This window comes from Pinus tabuliformis, chromosome 1_1 (assembly GCF_031772625.1).
Source record: "Pinus tabuliformis cultivar Carrire ecotype Pingquan chromosome 1_1, CPIR1, whole genome shotgun sequence".
Taxonomy (NCBI): domain Eukaryota; kingdom Viridiplantae; phylum Streptophyta; class Pinopsida; order Pinales; family Pinaceae; genus Pinus; species Pinus tabuliformis.
The window spans coordinates 46578646-46596805 of record NC_142297.1 but is presented as its reverse complement, the minus strand read 5'-3'; positions in this window follow the sequence as shown (position 1 = coordinate 46596805).

Below are 18160 nucleotides of genomic sequence, written 5' to 3'. Positions count from 1 at the left end.
TAGTGCAAAAAGATCTAAAATTTGGATTTTAGATTCAACGAGATTTCTTCTCAAATGGGTTTTTTTTTTAGCTTCTAAAACATTGCAGAAAAAAGTTATAGTGAAAATACCACGATGACCTGTTTGGAGCAGTGAAACCCTAGAATCTAAAGCTTTGATACCAAATGTTATGAAACTAGCTCAAGATAAAGATAGAAAAGATAGATCAACGCCTTAGAATTTAGCCTCTTCGAGGGGGAAACCTCATTTACATTACATAAATGAACAATTCTTGGATGATTCAAATGACAAAACCTCCTTTCTATATATAGGAGTCTAAGGAGTCACAATATAACCAGCCGACCTAACAATAATAATTTAAAGCCACAAAAATAACAATAGAGGGATTCTATGGGGCACAGTAATAACAATAGGGGCACAACAATATTAATAAGGGATACAACTACAATAGTAATGGGGTAATCACTAGGATTATAGGGACCCAACATCTAGAGGCTGAACTAGAATTTAGGCTCAGAATCTAGGACTACATGCTCCTAATTGGAAATTTTAGCTTGCAGTCACATGGATGCAAGCTTGTAAATGTGAGTTGAGGCTTCCAACTGCATGGAGACCTTGTTGTGGGTTCAATTGAGGGCCCAAGGTAGAGAATGAGGTCCAACTAAAGGTTTAGCCTCCTCGGATGGTTCCTTAGCATCTATGGGTCTTGTAGCACTTGAAGGATGTTGTGGAAGGTCAAAAACAGTTTTAGTTTGTCGATTCCATTTCCTTCGCTATACTTAGGTGTTTGAATCATGTCACGATAGTCCTTAGCTCATGTTTATCCGGGCAGGTCAGTGAACGTGGGTAAATGTGGGAGGGGCGGTTACAATGATTATGCAAATCCTTTATAAGCATGTGTCTATTATATGAATTGTCATAAAAAATTTTGAGTTATTTTAGCATTTTATAAATACTATATGATTCTGAAGATGGCTTGACAATAATAAACTAAGACTCTTATAATTTAAAATCATTAAAATTGGCAAAATAAACAAACAATTATCTCTTTCCCTTAAACGGATAATTATGTTGATAAGTATGGATGGCAATATTTGACCTCAATGAAATATATTTTTAGTAGTTGTCAAAATAGAGTGTTGAAATTTGTCTCAAAGGTAGTTATGATGTTTTTGCTTTTGAATTTAATTTAAAATATGCTATACCCATGAGGTGTAGATGAGTTGGTTCCCCACTTTGTCTTAGTTTCAGCCACTTTGAGGGAATTAAACTATCTCATCTTCATAGAATCCCACTACCATCCAATGGATTCGTTAAGATTAGTTACAAAAGAAAGATAGGAAAAAGTTATAAAATTAAAAGAAAATAAATAAAGTTGAAAAAGAGAGAAAATTAAAATAAAATAAATATATATAAAATGTTTTCATTTTGAAATGATGTATGGTTTTCTTATGCATATGGTATTTATAATCAATGGTATTGACCCATGACACTGTAATAAAACCTATTTACAAGTTAATAAAATCCATGATAAAGTATGGGCGAACAAATTTTCATGGTTAATAAAAGTGTTGATTGTTTTTTAAGTGTATATATGGTTAACTCTTACATTATTTTCTTTTACAATTATTATTAATCATAATAATTCAAAATAAAGTTATAATTTCTTTCATTGTTATGATGTCTCTTTTTAGAGCTTGGGAATGTGAGATCTATCATGAAGCAAGTATTTTGACACTTATCATGGATCTATTCCTATAGACAAACCTTTTGATGCTTTATCGATCATTTTTTCCTCCCACTTATTTTCACTATTATTTCCCCCACCTGCCACTTGTACCACCTGCCCTTTTCAAGTGTTGGTTGGGGAAATGATATAAAAAACATAAAAACACCCCACAATATGACCTTCTTGGGGTGAAATAATGTAGAAGTGAAATAATGTAGAAAACATTAAAAATGTTTAAAATGTGTGTGTGAGGGGGGATAAGGGCATGATTGAGGAAATAATAGAGAGAGAAAAAAACATTTTTATGTTTTCTTTGTCAGGGGAAAGTAAAAGATAAAACCTAAACACTAGGGAGGGGTTAGTTGAAATAATAGAGAAAATCTAAAATTCTCTACACTAGTATGAGGGCGGGCACTAGAGGAAATTAAAGAGAAACCATAGGTCTGGAACCTTTTTTATTAATATTTCCTTTGTGCCCACCAATTTTTTCTACAATAGTTTTCTTTAAAAACAACCTAGAATATGAGGGTTGAGATAAGAGAATCATATATAAATCATAAAAACATTGCTAAATACAAAGAAAATAAAATAAGATAAAATAACATTTTTAAAATAATTTTTATATTATTATTATTATCCAATTTTAAGGTCACCACCAATTGGTGTATGAGACCTTTTTGTTTATGGGACAATGAAGCCACCTCCACAATGATTTGACTATTAAGTTTAGGAAGACATACAAACTCTACCCCCTCTAATTTTGAACTCCTGACCTCTTAGGAGAAAACACATGCTTTTAAACACATGCTTTTAACCATTAAGTGAATCAAATATTACCTGTACCAACATTTTAACTTATTTCTCTTATTTTTTACATTTTGGATTTATTAAATCCAAAAAGATAACACCACTGTTAACATTTTTTGAAGTTCATTTTCTGAACCCAGATATTTGCTCGGCTGCCGGTGGAGTCTGTGTTCAGATATCGCATGGTTTGTAAGCAATGGAACGATTTGCTCTCTTCAAACTATTTCCTAACAAAGTGGGGTGAGGTTCACGGTCCTCTCAACACTGAGCAGCCACGGCTAGTTTTGTTGAACAAGGATCCTAAATTGGCAAGTGCGTCTTTCTGTTTCCACACACGCACATGGATTAAGTCTTCCTTCACCTTGTCTTTCCTAGAGGTCTGTGTATCGCAAAGCTGTAGAATATGCAGTGAGAAGGGTATCTGCTACAAAGACTCGGTGGCAGGACTAATGTTAGTCAGCAGCGCATTCCACCGCTTAAATCGAAGAATTTGTAGGAAGCTCTGTAACCCTTATACACGAACCGTCTTGGACATTCCAGCCCCACAATTAGACCCCTACTCTGAATGCCTCGTTGTCAATAAGGAGCGATCCTCCTAAAGTTAAAGTTATAGCCGTTGGAAACGCCTTGAATGCAAATGGAGTGTTCGAAAGACATAAAGTGGAAATTTACGAGCCGTCCCAAAAGAGATGGAATATTGGTGGATACTTTCCGGAGGATTTAAGGATGCGACCATGCTCCGAGCTTGTTTTCCACAACGGTTCATTCTTCACTTACTGCCAAAAAGACATCGTGTGTTTCACCATTCCATTAGAGGAAAACAGTTCAGCTGTAGCGCTCAACCCCATTCCTATTTCTGTGCATTTTGTTCCATTCCCTGAAATAGTGCAGAATACGAATGAGTTTGAAGTGCCTTCGCCACAAATGATCAAATGTGGTCCGCGTCTACTATTAGTCGCAGCCAAAGGGATGCGCGGAGGGTGATGTGGGGATGGAGTTTGAGATTGTGATTATTGTGTGGGAGTTGAAGAAAGAGGAGGGCAACGAATGGGTGGAGATCGCCCGGATGCCTTCTTTCTTATGCAGGGAATGGATGGCACAACAATTCACACCTCATGAAGTGGATTTATTTCCCAAAGGGTTTTTCGGATCAATTGTCTATTTAATTGCTACACCGGAGTGGGAGATCACTTGCGTTTTGTACCCAAGTGGGTCGTATCATCACCAGTGGTAAAGGTGGTGGCCTACAATTTAATTGATAACACTTGGGATTGGCTTCCTCGCTGTCCCAAAAGTTATTTCTGCGACGGAGACGCTTTCTGCAACGGAGACGCGACTTACAGTAAAGTATACAAAGCTATAGCCTTTGAACCAAGCCCTCACATAGAAGTGAAGTAAAACAATTTATTTGAAATAAGTCAGGTTTAGAATTTGGTATAATAGCTACGATAACAATGTTTTTTTAAGGGTTTGATAGAAAATACGAATATTTAAGCTCTGAATTCAATAGTTCTGTCATGCCAAAAAGTAAGACAGAAGGGTCTGGATTTTGATAGAAAATACTAATATTTAAGCTCTGAATTCAATAGTTCTCTCATGCCAAAAAGTAAGACAGGTTTAGAATTTGGTATAATAGCCACGATAACATTGGTTTTTTAGTGTCTAGATTTAGATAGAAAATGATTTCCTATTGGAATTTCAACATTTTTGAGTTGGTTTTTGAAAATGATTTTTAGATCCTATTTTTCAAGTATTGAATTAATGGTTGAAAGGGTTGACCTTTGCAACATTAGGTTGAAGGCTCGTGTCTTCACAAGTCCTTTGCTAGCATGTATCTTGGATTAATTGAATAAACTGTATTTGCACTCACTATTGAATTGAAATGTTTCTCTTGAAATAAGAAATAAAACTATTGGGCTAAGTTATTGGTGGCATAAGAAGGATGATGACTATATGTGTTTAGCATATGTTCCTAATACTATGTCTATGTTTAATGAAAGAGGTGTCTAGTCACTAGTGTATGTTTTTGTAACTTACGCAATTGAAGTTTGGTCAAAGAGGTTATGAATTAGGTTAATTGATTATATCCATGACATATCTTGGTGGCTTGTAAAATGGGAAAAATCCATTTGTGCCATCATCTTTCCAATGGAGATTGATAGGACAAGTGGTGTTGTTTCTTGGTTAATATTATTTTAATTGATCTTTCTACTATGTCAAAGGTGTAAAGGAGGCATTGATCTTATTCACAACTACAATATTTGACCATTGTTTTGCATGTTTCCCTATGTATGTGCTGAGTGCATGATTGACTAGTAACATGAAGTGCCGAGACTCTAGAATTTGTGTGACCTTTATGGCTTGTATAGTTGAAAGTGCCCCTTTATTGACATATAAACAATTTTTCTAAGTTTCTAAGACCTTAAAATGTAATTTAAGAAGTTGTGGTTTATGCTTGCATCTTTGAGTGTTACACATCAATTTGTCACTATGACACTTGATCAGTTTATGGGTCTTTTTACCATCCTTGAACATGTTTAAGGATGGTCATTATCATTATCAGTGATTCCTCTCGCGCTTGTTAACGGTTTACATCATTGACCGGTAATCAAGCGAAGTCTTTCCATGTTCGACTTCAGTGCAATTTTCACATGGATCGACTTGTACTTAGAGTGAAGATCGAACGAGATTGAAGACCCCGGATCTAATTTCATCCATCCGGGCTGCGATATATATTCAGGAAAATAAAAACATTTGACATGTACATCATTGCAGCAGATGATCATCCTACTCAAAGGATGATAGTTTCGCCAGAATTATCAGTCTACCATCAGACGATCGTCTGTTCTATGTACCAAAATGTATTTATAAAGTTGAGCATGGGAATGCCCACCTCAACTAGATCATGAAAGCAGAATGAATCATAATGTATTGTATTGTATCTTATTACAGGCCTCCTCCTAGCAAATGGATGAACTTCGGACTCCCCTGGATAAATCATTTCACCCGATAAATGGCCTCATACTTTAGGGGGCAACTGTTATAGACATTTTTGTGCCTTGCATCACTGAGCATGAAATGTCAATAATTAAGGGATCCAAAGTCGCTAAACATGTTGTTCCTACCCCTAGAGGAACAAGGCCAGCAAACCACAACAATTCACAGAAGTTCTCCACCTGAAAACACTCAAAAATAGGCCAATTCTGGATCATGTCAACTAATCCACTGAGCATCTCCGCTGAATGTCAACTGCTCCACTGTCTACCTGCGTTGAATGTCAACTGCAAAGAAGGCTACCTGCGCTGAGCGTAACTGGACAAGTGGCAGGCTCATTTCTCAAGGTGTCAATGCCCAGGAAGCTTCCAAAATAACACTTGGATCAGGGAATTCGACTGGTGATGAGTAAGAGGTTCCAAATCTCCAAGTGGAAGCAAGAACCTCCAAGTGGACTCAAGAACTGAAGTGGGAGAGGACACTAGTCAGTTTCATACCAGCCTCAAGCTGACTCATCCTCTCTCCAAAACTCCTATATATAGATCTCTCTCATGAGGTCAAGGGGGGCTGGAATATTGTGATTGCAAAGAATTGTTGTTGGTTTGTGGTTGGATCATTGGGTGTTTATGCTTTGAAAGGAGCTGAAGAAGGAATTCCATTCTGCTGGGAAGGAGATGCTGGGTTGGAACCCTATGGGTTGTATCTCTTCCTGAACCTTGTTTATCAATCAATAAAGCTTCTTGGTTCTTTCCTATATGCTGGTGTTTATTGTATGATTTGCATTAGTGTATTTGATTTACTTCTAATCCTGAATCATTTATGAATATGTATATTTGCCTTTGTGTTGTGTCCTTCTCTTGTCGCAAGTAGCTGTTCTCTCGTCACAGGTAGCTGTTTTCTTGTGATCCCGTGGGAGCAAAAGCAAGGAGGCAAGTAGCTGTGGACACGCAAAGAGGAGAGGATTTAGATCGAGGGACAACAGGAAGATAACGGTAAGTCTACCAATCTCCTCTCTTTCATATTTCATAAAGGAAGAAACCGAAGTAGCTGTATTCGTTTGTTACTAAGGTACTGTCACACCTTAGGTGGATAGGATCGTCCTGCATAGGCATTTTTCCCCACAACAAATTGGCGACTCCACTGGGGACATTTGTTTTAGTCATTTTGTTTGTGTTTACATCATTGTTTACTTCATAGACTCAACAGCAACAATCGAACTGCTTCGCAAAGTAGAATGTTGCTGCTTTGATCCTTCACTGGGTTTTTGTCTACGATCTCAACAATGAACTCACAAATGACTTGATGATCCTTTGTGATAGTCTTTAGTACCCTCTCAAAGCATCCCTTTGTTTATACCTTGCTTGTGTTTCTGATTTGGCCTGAAACAGTTGATTTTTGAGCATTTTATGACCCGGAAACCAAGAGAAACGAGAGTTTCTCCTTTCAGCGCAGACACTGTGAAGGCTTTCTGCATTTCAACGCAGGTCCCGTGAAGGCTACCTGCGCTGAATGTCAAACTGACAGTGTTCCACCTACGCTGAACCAGTGTGGCCTTGTGCAGCTGGGGTTCCTTGCTGTCTTTTGCCCTGTTTTGATCTCTGTTTTTAGAGCCTTTAACCAGCATAGGTACCACCTCTGATAACCCCTTTTCTTTGCTTGAATTCCGCCTCATTTTTGTACAAAAAGACTGTAAGTGTTTTTATGTGTTTGTGGCGTCATTTACAGTTTTCCTTTGCATGAGCGAAATAGTCATCCTATAGCCTTGATTCAGATCTGATTGAGTGATTGATTGTGATCTTAGGAGAGAGTTCATTGGTTGTTTGCAGTTTGATTATCATTTGCTTTTGCTTATTGGTTTGAATTTGTCTCTTTTAAAGTGTCGAAACGAGTATTCTTTTCGAAAATCGCAAAGTGATTGTAATCTCTTCTACCCTTGCTGATTTGGGAAAAAGTAAACTTGTTTATTTTCAGTCATTTAAAAGCAAATTCAAAGTTGTACAAAAAGCTTTCTTTGTAGGCATTTATACTAAGAAAGTGAAAACAAACACCTGCATTGTGCATTTTGCATTTTGATAAGATTGCATGTTGGATTTAGGAAGAGTGCATTAGAGTGTGCTGATTGCTCTTTGAGAAAAGATAGTCGCTCTCTTTTCCCTTAGTAGCTAGGACTTTCAAAGTTGAAAGATTATAAAGCTTGCTTATCATCTTAGACTGCATTTAGGAATTTGTACCATACATCTCGTGGTGATCCTAAAAGACAAACTTTAAAAAGATCAACTTAAAATAAACTGAATGAATCTAACAACTCTTTGCAACATAACGCACAACATAGAGGTCTAGGTAGAGACGTGTTCCGGCGTCGTTAAACCTAGTGACTGTCGATCTCGGGGAAGGTGGGTGATTCCTCCTTAGGGACGATAGCACTAATACGGACTTTTGCTCCCACGTACCGTCACGTATATATTGGGAGACCCCTATAGGCATATATCCTTTATCCTTAGGAATCCATGTCGGCCGCCCTACTGATCGCAATGCAGTGAACACAGCATTCACGAAGATCGACCACCCGTACCGTAAAAAGTATTCTGTGGTTTTGCGAAAAGTTTGGCACACCCTCTGCCTAGATCTCTAGAGCAATTTCTTTTCGCCTTTTTTAGACTCTATAACAGAAAAAGTCTATCCGAGCATTTGTCACTTCGGGCTCGTTAAAACATCGAAGGAGACTAGAGTCATCTTTAGCTTTTTCTCGACTCTTTAAAACTGAAAAAGCAAGTTGTGTCTAAAGCGTCGTTAACAATTTATTTTAAAAGGAACAATCACCCTTTATTCCTGCGTTGATCTTCGAATTTAGTCTACCTTCATCACAAAGTTCTTGTAGAATCGCTAGGAAATCTTTTGGATGGACTAAATATGTCTGAACAACCGTCGACATCCAGGACTGTGTCATCCGACACAGCAGCGGCAGAGCCTCCTGCTGCTACTCCAATGATGTTCACTGGTATACCATCTGTCCCGGCAAATTGTCAACAACAAGCTGGAGTCCAATCAGAGACTGTTTCGATGACATGGTTAGTTCCTATTTCTTCATCTGGATTATCATATGGTATTTCTTATGTTGAAACTCAACAACTTGATCCAATGTGTCTTCAAAGGCCAATCTACCCTTTAAGCACTGGATTGCCACCATATGGAGGGCAGTATGCCTTTTCATTGTTTCCCCCCGGAGAACGACCATATGGGAGTTTACAACAAAGTACAGGTCAAACTGGAATTACATCCAATGGATGGGTACCAATACTGCCTCAGCAACCAAGGGTTGCATATTCAACGCAACCAGTCCACCCTGTGTCGAATGTTGCCACTATACCTGGTATGTTGATTGCGTCGCAAGTACAAGCGCTACCTGTTGTATGTCAACCCCAAGTTTCTCAAGTTGCCATACAAAAACCTCTTGTCTCGACAACTCAATCACAACCTCCAGTTAGTGCCTCCTTATCTGGAGCGACTCAGGCTCAAACAAGTACTATGACTCCTCATCTTGGTCAATCATCCAGTATTGGACAACAGCAAATGGTCCAACAACCGGAGCTGGTTCAAACTCAACAACCGCAATTCCAACAATCATATCAAGGACCCGAGCAACAAGTCTTTGTAAGTAATGGGCAACCGTATAATAACGGTTATGCCCATCAAACTTGTCAAAGTTGCCAGCATCAAATACATTATGCTGGTATGCAAAGACCCACTGCTCAGGCGATTCCACCTTATCCTGGGTATGCTCCGCCTAACCTAAATCAACAGTTGCCCTTTGTAGAAACTCTACAATTACCAGATCTAAACTGGCTGACAAATGATCCAATTGCTTATGCCCCTTGGTGGCCAGCGATTCCGCATAAACTTCCATCGGACATTCCTAAATTCAATGGAAATCCAGGTGAAGACCCATCGAATCACGTCATGACTTTTCATCTATGGTGTTCGTCAAACACCCTGAATGATGATTCGATAAGGTTTCGCCTTTTTCAAAGGACATTGACGGGTCCAGCGGCTAAATGGTATATTGAATTACCTAGAGCCTCTTTCGACAATTTCATTTCCCTAGCCACGACTTTCTTAACCCATTTTCAATTACCGATAAGGTATGAAACTGGAACGGAAATCTTAACCAACTTCAAGCAGACGACGGCCACACATATATCCAATCATATACATGAGTGGCGTCGGCGTCGCAGGATGGTAAAGACTTACGTTCCAGATTAGCTGTTAGCTGAATGGTTTATAAAGTCGTTACTTCCTGCCATAACGGAAGATGTGGCCAAGGGGGGAGTCGTAACGGAGGAGCAAGTTATTGCTCGTGCACAATATCTAGACTTAGTATATACTCAGTCCGGCACGCTCTATGATAAAATACCTGACGCCCCTAGACCGGAATTTTCAATTCCTCCTCCTCCTAAATCAAATAGTGACTCTCATGCCGACGATGGCGTGATTGGCGCAACAGACATGAAATCGACAAAGGCTATATCTAAAAAGGCCCATATGATTTCCGGTCAAAATGCAAATGAGGAACTTCTTGCCTCGGAAGTAAGTGTCGTGTCGGACGACAAGGGCAAACGACTGAAGCAACCAGGGGGCAAGAAGAAAAAGAAAGGGAGAAAAAGGAAACCCCCTACGGGGTGTCATATATGCGATGAGGATCATTGGACAACAGATTTTCCATACAAAGCTGAGCTTAAAAGATTCTTTAAGAGTTCGAAAACCTCAGCTGTGTTGACTGATCCGCTTCCAAGCCCGAGAACCGAACTGGTTGCTAATCAAAATGCTTCCCGATCCCAAGTGCTTATGTTGTGTGTATCAAAGCAGCAAAATGATGCTTTGACGAGGAATAAGGATTACAGGAATCCAAAGCTGTCGAACAACAAGGCTAATGAACAACCTAGTAGTTCGACAACAACTTTGACCGAAGTTGTGCCACCCATCGTCCCTGAGCCAATGATAAAGTCGCAAAAGGGAGCAGTACACAAATCGACATTTAATCCTTATGCGAAAATAGCACAGATAGAGGACCTTGCCCAATCGTTGTCCGTTATGTCGACACTTGAGGTACCGCAAAATTGCTTCTCCCAAGAGAAAGATTTATTATCAGCAATAGGTGGAATTGACCCAATGGATTCCAATCTTGTGGCCTTTGATCATAAAGGATATGACCCTCAGTTACCAGCTCAACTAGCTTTCCTTATTCAAGTGAAAGCCCTCAACAAAACTGTTCATCGAACAATTATTGATGAGGGGGAATCTACATGCATTATGTCGATGAGTTGCTGGAAAACTTTAGGATCTCCAACCTTGTCGAGGTCTGCGACGACGTTAAAAGCATTCGACGGAAGGACATATACCCCATATGGTATACTAAATAACTTGAAAGTTGAACTAGAGGGAAAAACGGTAGAAATAGATGTTGAAGTCATCGATGGGAATCTTGATTACAACATCCTACTAGGAAGACCATGGATATATGCCATGGCAGCTGTTGTGTCGACCTATTTTAGGAAGATTGCATTTCCCTTCCAAGGAGGAATTACAATCGTTGACCAACAAACTTTTCTCCCCAACAGTTCGCAAGTTACAGGAAGCATTCCAATGATCCATGGAAGGAATCATTCGCTCCAAAATATCGAAGTAGGTCTCCTAAAAGACCCTGCCTTAATGGGTACTTTTGCCCTACCGCCTCCGAGTAATCTGGCGGAGGTGGCCACAGTGGAATATGAAACCTTCTACATCTAATGGATTTGGACGCCGAGGACGGTTCTTATCTTGTGTCAACCTCATTAAAAAATGAAACAAATCCCCTTTCTCAAAGGTAAACCTTCATTCCAACCACCGAGTTGAATGCAATGAAGCTTGGGGGGCATGCACCTCGATTTGCGTTATTATGCTGGGGGCATGCAAACTTATCATCGAGCAGTTTTACTGCGGAATTTATGCTCGTTAAAAAATAGAAAAGCGAGATCCGAGCAGTTTTAGCACATAGTTCATGCTCGTTAAAAAATAAACATAAGATTGAGCAGTGTTTTGGCGCATTCAAGCTCGTTAAAAAATGAACCCATACCGGTAAATAACCATTGAGTATGTAACCTGATCAACCATAAAAGCTTTGGTCGTGTTTGTGTACCATCACCTCCACTTTTCATTTGGCCGACCGTTTACCTCCATATGATTGTTTACCCATTTTAAGGAACAGCTGCGAAGAGTGATCTCACCTAGCCATCCTTGTGACACTGCCGTGATTGGAAAATTCCAACCTGTACCTGGAATCAGCTGCTATCCCTGTTCATCACTCGTTCCTCAGAAGACGAGTCTTCTTTAAGCTCTTTTCAGCTGACTCGTAAAAAATGAAAAGATTGCCGAGTTTTGGCCTTCCAGCTCGTTAAACGACCGGAAGAGCTATCCCTCCTCTAGATTTTAATCTTTTTGGACCTGAGGGATTATTGCACAAAAAGATCGAGCGCTTGTTTTATTTGGCTCATTAAAACTATCGAAAACTCATCCCTTCTGTATTGTTTTATACTTTTTCGAACTTAAGGGATTAGATGACGAAAAAGGAATTTTGGAGTTAGCTTTATGTACCTTTTCAGACTCTCTAAAAATGAAAAGGGCCGAGTTTTCCTTGTCGTTAGACTCGTTAAAATCACTAAATAGCGACAAACTTGTCTTTAGATGAGAACGAGTTTCACTATCGCTAGGCTCGTTAAAACATAGCGATGGGCTTGCCCGAAGGGCAGGTTATAGAACAAGCATATGTTATCCTCCTCAAGCTTGAAAAAAATAAAGAGGTACTGGTCAGCAATGACTGGGGAAAAATTGGGAAAAATCAAGAAGTCTTTGATGGTAGCAGGTCGCTCTTGAACATGACACTTTTCTTCCGTACCACATCGGGTTGGGTTGTTTCATTCACCGATCACATCACCATGGTCTCGCCATACCATCCATACTTGGGGTAATGCTACCAATCCATCGCATCAGTGTCGTCATATGTTCAAGAGAAGTCGTTCAGAAAGAGTCAACCAGGTCCCATCCACTGCCATACATTATCCTTCATCCATTCATGGCCGCCACCCTGAATCATATGTCACAGATTGTTTTCACCTCCACTAAAATCATTAGCTCCGTTCCGTGTCACTGATGTGGGATTCATTAAGGCCCTCCTTTGACGGATCGCTTCTTGTCGACATCCGCTCATTATCCAAGAAGTTGATCTAGGAACAACCCCTTCAATACTTTGAAGCTTGCATGCCTCAATGGCAAGTTTCTCACTTCCGACGACAGGTATACATCAATGACCTTCAACCAGAAGATTTTGCGTGGTGTTCGACGCCAAGTCCTTTATTCACACCATGTGAATTGTACTGCAGTACCTTGAGGGTCATTATCATTATCAGTGATTCCTCTCGCGCTTGTTAACGGTTTACATCATTGACCGGTAATCAAGCGAAGTCTTTCCATGTTCGACTTCAGCGCAATTCTCACATGGATCGACTTGTACTTAGAGTGAAGATCGAACGAGATTGAAGACCCCGGATCTAGTTTCATCCATCTGGGCTGCGATATATATTCAGGAAAATAAATACATTTGACATGTACATCATTGCAGCAGATGATCATCCTACTCAAAGGATGATAGTTTCGCCAAAATTATCAGTCTACCATCAGACGATCGTCTGTTCTATGTACCAAAATGTATTTATAAAGTTGAGCATGGGAATGCCTGCCTCAACTAGATCATGAAAGCAGAATGAATCATAATGTATTGTATTATATCTTATTACAGGTCTCCTCCTAGCGAATGGATGAACTTCGGACTCCCCTGGATAAAGCATTTCACCCGATAAACGGCCTCATACTTTAGGGGGCAATTGTTATAGACATTTTTGTGCCTTGCATCACTGAGCATGAAATGTCAATAATTAAGGGATCCAAAGTCCCTAAACATGTTGTTCCTACCCCTAGAGGAACAAGGCCAGCAAACCACAACAATTCACAGAAGTTCTCCACCTGAAAACACTCAAAAACAGGCCAATTCTGGATCATGTCAACTGCTCCACTGAGCATCTGCGCTGAATGTCAACTGCTCCACTGTCTACCTGCATTGAATGTCAACTGCAAAGAAGGCTACCTGCGCTGAGCGTAACTGGACAAGTGGCAGGCTCATTTCTCAAGGTGTCAATGCCCAGGAAGCTTCCAAAATGACACTTGGATCAGGGAATTCGACTGGTGATGAGTAAGAGGTTCCAAATCTCCAAGTGGAAGCAAGAACCTCCAAGTGGACTCAAGAACTGAAGTGGAAGAGGGCACTAGTCAGTTTCATACCAGCCTCAAGCTGACTCATCCTCTCTCCAAAACTCCTATATATAGATCTCTCTCATGAGGTCAGGGGGGCTGGAATATTGTGATTGCAAAGAATTGCTGTTGGTTTGTGGTTGGATCATTGGGTGTTTATGCTTTGAAAGGGGCTGAAGAAGGAATTCCATTCTGTTGGGAAGGAGATGCTGGGTTGGAACCCTATGGGTTGTATCTCTTCCTGAACCTTGTTTATCAATCAATAAAGCTTCTTGGTTCTTTCCTATATGCTGGTGTTTATTGTATGATTTGCATTAGTGTATTTGATTTACTTCTAATCCTGAATCATTTATGAATATGTATATTTGCCTTTGTGTTGTGCCCTTCTCTTGTCGCAAGTAGTTGTTCTCTCGTCACAGGTAGCTGTTCTCTTGTGATCCCGTGGGAGCAAAAGCAAGGAGGCAAGTAGTTGTGGACACGCAAAGAGGAGAGGATTTAGATCGAGGGACAACCGGAAGATAACGGTAAGTCTACCAATCTCCTCTCTTTCATATTTCATAAAGGGAGAAACCGAAGTAGCTGTATTCGTTTGTTGCTAAGGTACTGTCACACCTTAGGTGGATAGGATCGTCCTGCATAGGCATTTTTCCCCACAACATCTGGTATTCAAATTGTTCCTACAATTAAGGATATACCCCAAATACATGTCTTATAGCCTAATATGCTATACATTCAAGCGTCGCTTCAAGTGAAAAGTTTACAAGTTGAGCCCTAGAGTTAGTTTCTTGAAGGTGAGCCTTTTCAAACCCAATTCCTCCAAGGTCAACCTTTATAGAGTCAACCCTTTCAAGGAAAATTCATTCAAGGTCAAATGGGTGAGGGTCCTCTGTTCCAAAATCAGCCATACCCATGTCATACTATTCAAGTATCTATTCAACCGCAATACGATATGACTCATACTCGGTATCTAGGAGGTATGCAAATTCCAACTACTTAGGCTATTCTAGAATATCTAGGGTATACTCCTCCCGATATAGGAGTCATCCCTCAGGGTTATCGATATGCACAACAAGATCCTAACCATTAGTTGTCTTTCGTTGTAACTTTGGATTTACCTAACCTCTCTTGGTTAACCAATGATCTTATTCTCTATTTATCGTTTTGGCTAGAAATTCCTACAAAGTTTCCCAGTGATATTCCCAAGTTTATATGTAAGTTAGGAGAACACCCATCAAACCATATCTAACTCGACTTGACTAAGTTAAACTAAGTCAATTGATTACAACTCAATATTACAACTCACTCTTATCTCTTTAACTGATGGATAAATTCCTCAATCAAAGGAGAAACTGTTGCATGTCCTCACATAGACTTCAAGTTTGATTTTCCTTAACTAATTAACTCAATTTGAATTAATTAATTAATTTTCAAACTAGTGTTGATATCAAATTCGAGTTTTACTTCCTATGTTTAGTACATGTACTGACTAAAATAAGAAGGGATACCAAAATTCTGTTTTTAGAAAAGCTATTTTTAGCACTTTCACTTTTCACCCATTGTTGCTAAGATCTCCAATGGTTAAACTCCTATTTATAGTCGGGCTATTTATAGCAGTTCTATTTTTAGCATTTCTTGTTGCCCACTTTTCAACTCTCCCTCTCAACAAGAAAGGGATTATCAATAACCCCGATCCTGTCTATGTGGAACTCGAACTTGTATTTTGACAATGCCTCAGTCAAAATATCTGCATCCTTCTCCTTGGTCGAAAAAAATTGCAACATCATGATCCTCTTTACCACATAGTCCTGTAGATGATGGTAACATATATCTATATGCTTGGAACTATCATGAAACACTAGATTCTCAAAGAGTTTTATGCAACTTTGATTATCACAGTATATCACTGTAGGATCCATCATTTGACCAAACAATCCCACTACAATCTTCCACATCCAAATGGCCTCGCATTTTGCCTAACTAGCAGCTATGTATTCAGCCTCTACTGAGCTGAGTTCAACTCATCTCTATTTCCTACTATACCAAGAAACTGTAGCTGAACCAAGGTTAAAGACTCCTCCAAAAGTGCTCTTCCGATCTGATGGACTACCTATCTAATCTGCCTCCATGAAGCCTTGCAGCTACACTACCTCTGTCCATCTATACCTTAATCTAAACTATGTAGGGCCTCTGAGATATCTTAGCACATGCTTCGCTGCCTTCTAAAACAAATTGTGAGGCTAAACCATAGCTTGACTCAGTTGGTTCACCACAAAGAATAAGTCAGGTTGTGTGTTCACTAGATACATAAGTGAACCCACCAGCTGCCGTTAAATAGTAGCAACTACTACCTCACCTGAAGTAGCATCCTCCTTCCTCCAGTTCCCAGCTAGAGGAGTCTGCATGGGCTTGCACTTCTCCATGTGAAAGCGCCTGAGTATCTCATTGGCATACTTGACTTGAGACACAAATACTTCCCCATCTTTCTGCCACACTTCCATGCCTAGAAATCAGTGCATGAGACCCATGTCCTTCATCTTGAACTCTCTTGCAAGGTGCTCCTTGCAAGACTGTATCCGTTGGTCATCACCTGTCAAAATCAGATCATCAACATAAAGTACAATAATCAATGGCTTACGATCTACCATGATGTGGTATAGGTTTGCATTTGATTCACTCTTGGTGAAGCCAAACCTGGTGAAATAGTTGTCGATCCTGGTATACCAAGCACGAGGTGCTTGCTTCAACACATACAGTGCTCGCTTGAGTTGGAAAACATGCGACATGCTATCAAAGGTCTCAAATCCTTCGAGCTACTCAATGTATACCTCTTCCTCAATCTTCACATTGAGGAACGTCGTCTTCACATCCATCTGATGGATCCTCCAACCCATCTGAGCTGATAGAGCTAGCATCCATCTAATAGATGAGTACCTTCCTATAGGAGCAAAGGTCTCATTATAGTCGATCCCCTCAGGAAACAAACCTTGCCTTGTGTTTCTCAACACTGCCATCAGCTGCCTGTGCATAATAGCCCTCAAAAGGAAAGGGAAAGAGGAAAGCTTTCTCACACCTCCTAATAGCCCTGTGCATAATAAGAAATCATATTTGACTAAGCTAGATGTTAAATTTGATTTTCTTATATATGATGAAGAGTTGAATGCTAAAAACTTGGATAATTGGATTAGACAAATTGATGTGTATTACAGAGTGAAAAACATCAACTTAGACAAGAGTAAAATTCATCTCGCAACCCTACACCTAGGACGCACTGCCTTGGTTTGCTGGGAAGGTAGAACCCCAGCTGATATGAAGAAACATTGTACGACCATCTCTATCTAGAGTGAATTTGTCACTGCAATCAACAAGCATTTCTATCCATTGGCCTACATGCAAAAAGCCATGATGAGTTGGCAAACTCTTCGGTAGTTGAAAGGGAAAAGTGTGCAAGGGTATACTTAGGAATTTAGAAAGAGAGAATTGATGTTGGGTATATCATTAGACTCACCAGAGACTCTCTTGAATTACATTGGTGGTATACACAGCTACTTGAGGCATACCATCCTCATGTTTAATCCCACTAGTATAGATGAGGTATCTGTACAAGCTACTCATCTAGAAGTTAGAGGAAATAATGGAAATCCAGAAGTTGGGGGACCATCCCAACCCACTTTAAGCAAGAGCAAGGAGAAAAGAAAGCATAAGTGGAAAGCAAGGAAGGCTAACATTGCACAGAAAGGAAAATCTTCCTGCACTCACTGTAAAAAGGAGGGGCATGATGATGAGCACTGTTGGATTATGCATCCAGAGCTAATACCTAAGAAGTTTGAGGGCAAGAAGAAGAAGGTTGTTGCAGCTATTTAGAAAGATTTGGGTTCAGACTCGGAAGATGAAACAATCATTGCAGCCATAGGTATAAAAGGTAATAATTCTGAAGCATCTACTAGTAATTCTACTCAAACTAATATTGATGAAGAACATGAGAGAAAAAGACATGAGCTTTTCCATATTTGAGTTATTTCCAAGCATTAAAATACTGATACTTTCTTTGATAGTGGCTCACAAGTAAATTCGATTTCTGAAGCAATTGTAAAGAAATTGGGATTAGAAACTACACCTCACAAGAAACCATACCCATTAGGATGGTTGAATGATAAAGCACAACGACAAATGACTAGATAATGCAAACTCAAGTTTTCTTTTGGGTCAGCATTTGTAGATGAGGTTGAGTTAGACATAATTCTTTTGGATATTTGTGGAATAGTTTTAGGAAGTCCTTACTTGTATGATAGAAAG